We start from the raw sequence: 6,000 nt of genomic DNA, 5'->3' as shown, positions 1-6,000 counted from the left end.
GGAACGCTCCAGCAACACGGGGTGCTGGGACTCAGCCAAGGGTCAGTCCTGCCCCGTGGAAGGGAGAGACTGAGAGTTTGGAAACCCTACCTGGTCCGCCAGGCCTGGAAGTGGGTGGGCCCAGCTCCAGCTGGTCTGCCCCTGGGAGACAGGGCGAGAGGAAGACCCCAGCAGGTCCCGGGGCACCCGGGAAGGGCTGGGGGGACCCCTGACCTCCTCCGCTCCCCCTGGGATTGTTTAGCAGAATTAGAGCCTCTTTCCTGTACAGGAAGGTTTCAGGGTCTAAAAGGGTCTCTGAGGGCAGCAAGGGCTAGAAGGACATGCAGGAGGAAATTCACAAGAAGGCGGGCTCCTGGCAAATATATATATATGTGTATACATATCCTGAGAAAGAGATGCTGTTAGAAGCCTGGGTGCCAAGCAGTGTCCATCTAACCTCACACGGCGGACAGGACAACGGGCTCAGATTCCTGGGGTTCCTCTTGTGCGCTGGTGGCTTCCACCTGGGGGAGAATTGGTAAGAGTCTTGCGCTCAGAAAGAGAGGGGTCTCCCCACACCCTGGCTGGGAGGAGGGGCTGGAGGCCTGCAAGCATCTGTGACCACGGCGGGCCCTCCCACACCCCTCACCCTGGAGGCTGACCCCAGGCAGCCAGCACCCCTTTTCCGGAGGAGGGTCCGCACCCCCCGTGGCGAGCGGGCTGGGGGTAGGGGCAGAGCCCCACAGCGTGCCGGGGGAGCCGGGCGCAGCCCCGCAAGGCCGGGGTCCGAGGCGCGCCGGCTCCGCGCTGCGATCCCGCCCGGGTTTTGCGGCCGCCGCGCCCTCCGTCCCTCCGCCCCGCGCTCCCTCCCTCCGCTCCCGCGGTTGGATCAGTCTTCTGGCATTTCCTGCAGCCGGGCCGCGTCGCCAGCTGAGCCCCCGCGCGCCCGGCCCGGCCCGGCCCGGCCCAGCGCGCCCCGCTTCTCACGGTAGGAGCGCCGCGGGCGGGGAGGCGCGGAGGGGCTGCGGGGTCGGGGGTGCCCGTCCCGGAGTCTGCGGACCCGGGGGACGGGGGCGCAGCCCCGCAGCCCCCTTAGGTGGCCGGCCCTGGGGAGCCCGGGGTGGGGCGGGGACGATCGCTGACGCGGGCGGCTTGGGGGGCAGGTGGTGCCGAACGTGAGGCGCGGCGGGTAACCGGGCTCCCCAGTCTGGGGGGCTTGAAAGAGGCTGCCTGGAGGAGCCGCTTCTGTGCCCCCCTCAGCCCACACCCGGGGAGTCTTGAAGGGGCAGGGGCGTGCGGGGAGGGGCGTGCTGCCTCTGCTTGGGGTCTGGATTGGGGTCTGGGTTGGGGTCTGCATTGGGGTCTGGGTTGGGGTCTGGCCTCCCAGCTCTGGGCTTGGTCTGTATCCTCAGTGAGGCTGCCTGAGCTCGGGGGAGGACGTTTGCTGTCCTCACCCTCCTCCTCTAGACCACTGAGCCCCTGAAGACCTGGAGCCTCGGACATTGTTCCCGGGACACGAGTCTGCGTGAGGGTCCTGCACTTGAGGATGCCTGGGTGTCAGGAGTGGGGGGTGGGTGGGGGTGCCAGCAGCCCTGGGGGCCAGCCACTGCCCCCTGGGACCCCAAGGGACTGCCTGGACCAACCCTCCACCCACCCTGCAGCCCTGCCAAGCTCGGCAGTCTGCTGTGGAAGACCCTGGAATCGGGGTTCCAAGTGGCCCCCGGGGAGTGTGGACAGGCCCTGCCATGGGGAGGTGGGCTTCTGGATCCCACTCATCGTGGGCTGAGCCAGGCCTCCGCCAAGCAGCTGGTTGGGTTTCCGCTCTCTCACCATTTGGAGGTTTTTCCAACTCGCTACTTGGTCTGCACCAGAGATAATTTGTGTGTGTGTCTGCCTGGCTGCCGGAGCCCCTTCAAGGTGTCTTTTACAGGCTGACCTCTGTGGTTCCCCCCGCCCCAGGGACGCCCCCAGGCCAGGTCCAGCCGCAGTCTGGGCACAGCCAGGGTGGGGACCTGTGTGGGCCGGGTCCCAGGCAACAGAGCCCTGCCCTCAACAATGGCAGGCAGAGTGGTCGACCCATGGCTTTTACCCACTTCCCTGGCTGTGTGAGGCCGCGCCACTCCTTGAACTTGACAGGCTTTGTGGGCCACCTGCGGTTGGGGGGCAGTCTGGACAGCTCCCCTCTGGCTCCAGGTCTGCGGTCCCATTGTCTGCCTGCTCACGTGCGGGGCAGGGCCCAGCTGCCAGGGGGGCAGGCACTTGGTGCGTCCGTCTGGTCTGTCTTGCCAGCTGTGTTTAGAGATGGTGATAAAGCAGATGGCCAGGCGGAGGCCCTCCAGCTGCTGGGAGTCCTGGGCCCTGTCCTGGGGAGGCCGCAGTGCTGACGTGGACCTGTGTGGGCGCTGAGTCCTGGACGCCGGAGAAAAGCCCCTCGTTCCTGAGCCCGGGGGTCAGGCTGGCCTGAGTCGGGCTAATGGATCAGCTGAGTCTCCAAAGGTCTGTTCCCAGCTCTTTCCAGAATGCCGGCTGCAGCCCTTCCCCACCCAGGATGGTCATTACGTGGCTCAGAAGGTCCGGGGTCGGTTTCTCCCCTGAAACCTGTCTTCCTGGAAGCTTCCTGAACTGTGACAGTCAGCTGGCATGCTGCACTTGGAGGAGGGGAGAAAACCTGGGTGACAGGCCAGTGGTTTGAAGATTACTGGGTGCTTTCAGCAGCTGTGTTTGGGGGACTCGCGTTTCCTGCTGACGCTGGTTTAAGCCAGAGTGTGCGCGTGCACGCAATTGCGTGTGTGCACACGCGCACACCCACACAATGCACAGGTGGACGAGAGCACACCCAGGGTGATGGAAGCGTGCCCGCCCCGCTTCCCGTTCACTCGAGGGATAGGTGTGCAGCCGTAGCTAGGAAGAGTTACATGGGTGAGGCCTGAACCCTGGGGCTGGGGGCTGTTCAGGGGCACACGGCGCATGTCAAAAGGATCCCCATCTTTTGGGTTTGAAGGGAGGGGTCCGCAGGTCGGGTAGAACCGCCTGGCTGCTCTCAGGAGTGGAGGGGAGCCAGAGGGGTACCGTCAGGGGGTGGGGGCAGGGTTGAGGGGCACAGAGGGGTTGAATGGCCCCTCTGAGGGCCAGGCATGCTACTCGAGGCTGTCACAGAGGAACAGAGGGCTGCTGGACTTGCCCCGTGAGCCTGCAGGTCAAGGGAAAAGCCCCGGGGATGAGCTCTGTGCAGGCTTGCGGATGGCCTTGGTGGCTCGTCACCTTCAGTGGCTGGGGAGCTGTGTGAGCAGGTAGAGCTCGTCCAGGGAATGGTGGTGGTGGTTGAGGACAAAGGACTTGGACTTTGGATTATGTGTCCTCCAGCATCGCAGCTGCTCCGAGCCAGGATTCCTGTGTGCCCGTGGGTGTAGAGTTGGCATATCCTGGTGTCTGCAGTGAGGGGAGTGACCACCCGCTCTGTGGTCAGGATTGAATTCAGGCCCCAGGGAAGGCCAGGGCTTAGATGTGACTTGGGTCTGGGATCCAAGGACTCCGGCTTCGAGTTCTTTGTCCAGTGAGGTAGCTGGGAATCGGCTGTCAATGTAAGAAGCGCTGCAGGCCCAAGATGTGGAGCCGCCTGGAAGTGCCTCTGGGAGTCCCTGAGGAGGGAATCCCTGCGCCCGCATCACAGGCCCTTGGGATTCAGAGAGGGAGCCTCCAGGACCGTTGGGAGGGGCCCTGGAACCACCTGGCCGGGCCCCGGAAAGGCGCAGGGCCATCAGAGAATTGCCAAGTTTATCTGGGTCGTGAAGCCAGTGAGAGACTGTCCCCATGGCACAGGACACGGGCCTGGTTGGTCAACCCAGGGGACCCACGGGGCCCTTGGCAAAAGCCTCAGGGCCTGCACTGTGCGCCCTTCTCAAGTCCACCCTCCACCCACTCCTCTCTCCAGACTGGCCTCTGCTCCTCCCTTCCAAGGTGCCAGGCTTCGTTTTCTCAGCACCGTGATCCATCGTCTCCGAAACCACCTCCATCCTGCACTGGTTCAGTTGAGTGGATGGATACGGAGCGAGCAGCTGGGCCAGGGTAGGCCCACGGCAGGCGGCATGTTGGCACTTGGGTTATTCTTCACTCATTGCCTTGACGTACCCTGGGGCTCTGCCCCCCGGCCTGGCACACAGTAGGTGCTGACGTTCCCTGGGGCTCTGCCCCCCGGCCTGGCACACAGTAGGTGCTGACGTACCCTGGGGCTCTGCCCCCCGGCCTGGCACACAGTAGGTGCTGACGTACCCTGGGGCTCTGTCCCCCGGCCTGGCACACAGTAGGTGCTGATGAACCCTGGGCCTCTGCCCCCCGGCCTGGCACACAGTAGGTGCTGATGTACCCTGGGGCTCTGCCCCCCGGCCTGGCACACAGTAGGTGCTGATGTACCCTGGGGCTCTGTCCCCCGGCCTGGCACACAGTAGGTGCTGATGTACCCTGGGGCTCTGCCCCCCGGCCTGGCACAGAGTAGGTTCTCATATGAAGCTGTAGAATCATCTTTGCCTGGGGACACCCTATCCTGCGTCTCCCTCCTGGTCGGTGGGCCTCACCAGCATTGACCAGCAGGACACCTGACCGGCCTGTGCCCTCTGTTCTAGGATGGACAGACCCAGCCTGCCCCCTTCCGAGGGGTCCTGCCGTTCTTGGATTAGAAGTGTTGTGTGCAGAGTAGCTGACCTGGGGGGAATGTCTGATATTTACTGGGTGAATGGAAGGGGGCCTAGGCTGCCCAGGCCTTCTCTGACCCTGGCTGAAATGGGGGGGGCATCTGCAAGGGTGTCCAGGCCCCACAGCTGGGCAGTGCCACTCATAACCCAGTGAAGGAGTATTTTGCAGGTTAACGAGCACATGGAGGGGGGTTATGGGGAGCCCCCTCCCCACAGGCCGCTGGCCAGCCTGACCGTTGTGACCAGCTGGGGTCACTTTCCCTTGTCCAAGGCCAGGGCGGGATTGGGGACCAGGAGTAGGCAAGTCCCCAGGAAGGCAGAAGGGGTGACGGCCCAGAGGAGATGGAGGGAGGGCGCCTTCCGGTCCTTGACCGACAGTGGGCAGGGGCGGTGCCTTTGTCCCTTCCCTTGCTGGCTGGGTCACAGCCAGCGCGAGCCCATTTTCAGCAGCTTCCACTTGAGTAAAGGCGCATTCGCAGTGGGAGGTTTCAGGCGGCGGTATTGATGTGCCCGCCTATTGGGGTGCATACGGCACAGGGGAGGTGGCTTAAAGGGCCAGGCCTGCGCAGGGCGTGGGGAGGGGTGGGGCGCTGGGGCAGTCTGTGCCCGCCTATTGGAGTGAATACGACAGAGCCCGTTAATGGGCCGGGGTCTCCCGGGGGTCTGTCGCTGGCAGCAGGGGCAGCTCCTCGGGGCTCTCTCCGGCCTGCCCTTTCTGGGAGACCTGCGTCCCCAGGAGGCCAGAGGGAGGGGCCGGAGGGTGAGCTGCGAGAACAAGACCTGCCTGGCCTGTCGGGGAGGGTGCCGCTCACCCAGCCCACTCGGGTCACCCTAGGGGGCGGGGCGGGGATGGGGAGGGACCGGCCTCTGAGGTCTGCAGACTTGAGCGCGGAACCTTCCAGGTCAGAGAGCCCAGCGACAGGCCTCCGTTGTTATTTATTGACAGTTTGCTCAATGCTTTGCTGCTGGACTGGGTGTGGGGCGGGCTTCACAATCAGTCCTCACTCACCCTCGGGGGGACCCCCAGAGGTCCAGGGCCCTTGCTCGTCCTCCCGTGGACCCGGAGCTTGTGGGGCTCATCACCCCAACCCTGAGGACAGGGAGTGGGAGGGGTCCCCCTTCCCCCACCCCGCCCGCCTCCCAGGGGGCACCTAAGGCCAGTGTGGCATCTGGGGCAGGACTCTGAGAGTGTGGCCAGACGTGGCCACGGACGAGCCCCTGCCCGCTCGGGATGCCGCCATGTCTACATCCTCAGTGCCCCGGCCGAGGCCCTCTCTGGGTCAGCGCTCAGCCTCCCAGAGGGACAGGACAGACCCTCCCGCATAACCCTGCC

The 6,000-nt window shown here is 64.8% G+C and overlaps 1 protein-coding gene across 2 annotated transcripts in view; it reads left to right on the top strand.

Annotated features, from left to right (window-relative positions):
- The first annotated feature begins 856 nt into the window (after positions 1–856).
- The window catches only part of OSBPL5 (oxysterol binding protein like 5), a 66,006-nt gene continuing 60,862 nt past the window's right edge, over positions 857–6,000 (top strand). Inside the window, exon 1 of one of the 2 annotated variants that reach the window (XM_055415266.2) lies at positions 857–967. The gene's annotated coding sequence lies outside the window, so the exon portion shown is untranslated. Of the gene's footprint in view, positions 968–1,579; positions 2,476–6,000 lie in introns of those variants that run through there. The other variant, XM_055415268.2, reaches the window with a different exon arrangement.

The sequence above is a fragment of the Moschus berezovskii genome, chromosome 25 (assembly GCF_049115385.1).
Source record: "Moschus berezovskii isolate FMDL1 chromosome 25, NW_MosBer_1.0, whole genome shotgun sequence".
NCBI classification, from domain to species: domain Eukaryota; kingdom Metazoa; phylum Chordata; class Mammalia; order Artiodactyla; family Moschidae; genus Moschus; species Moschus berezovskii.
This window is presented reverse-complemented; position numbering and strand designations above follow the sequence as displayed.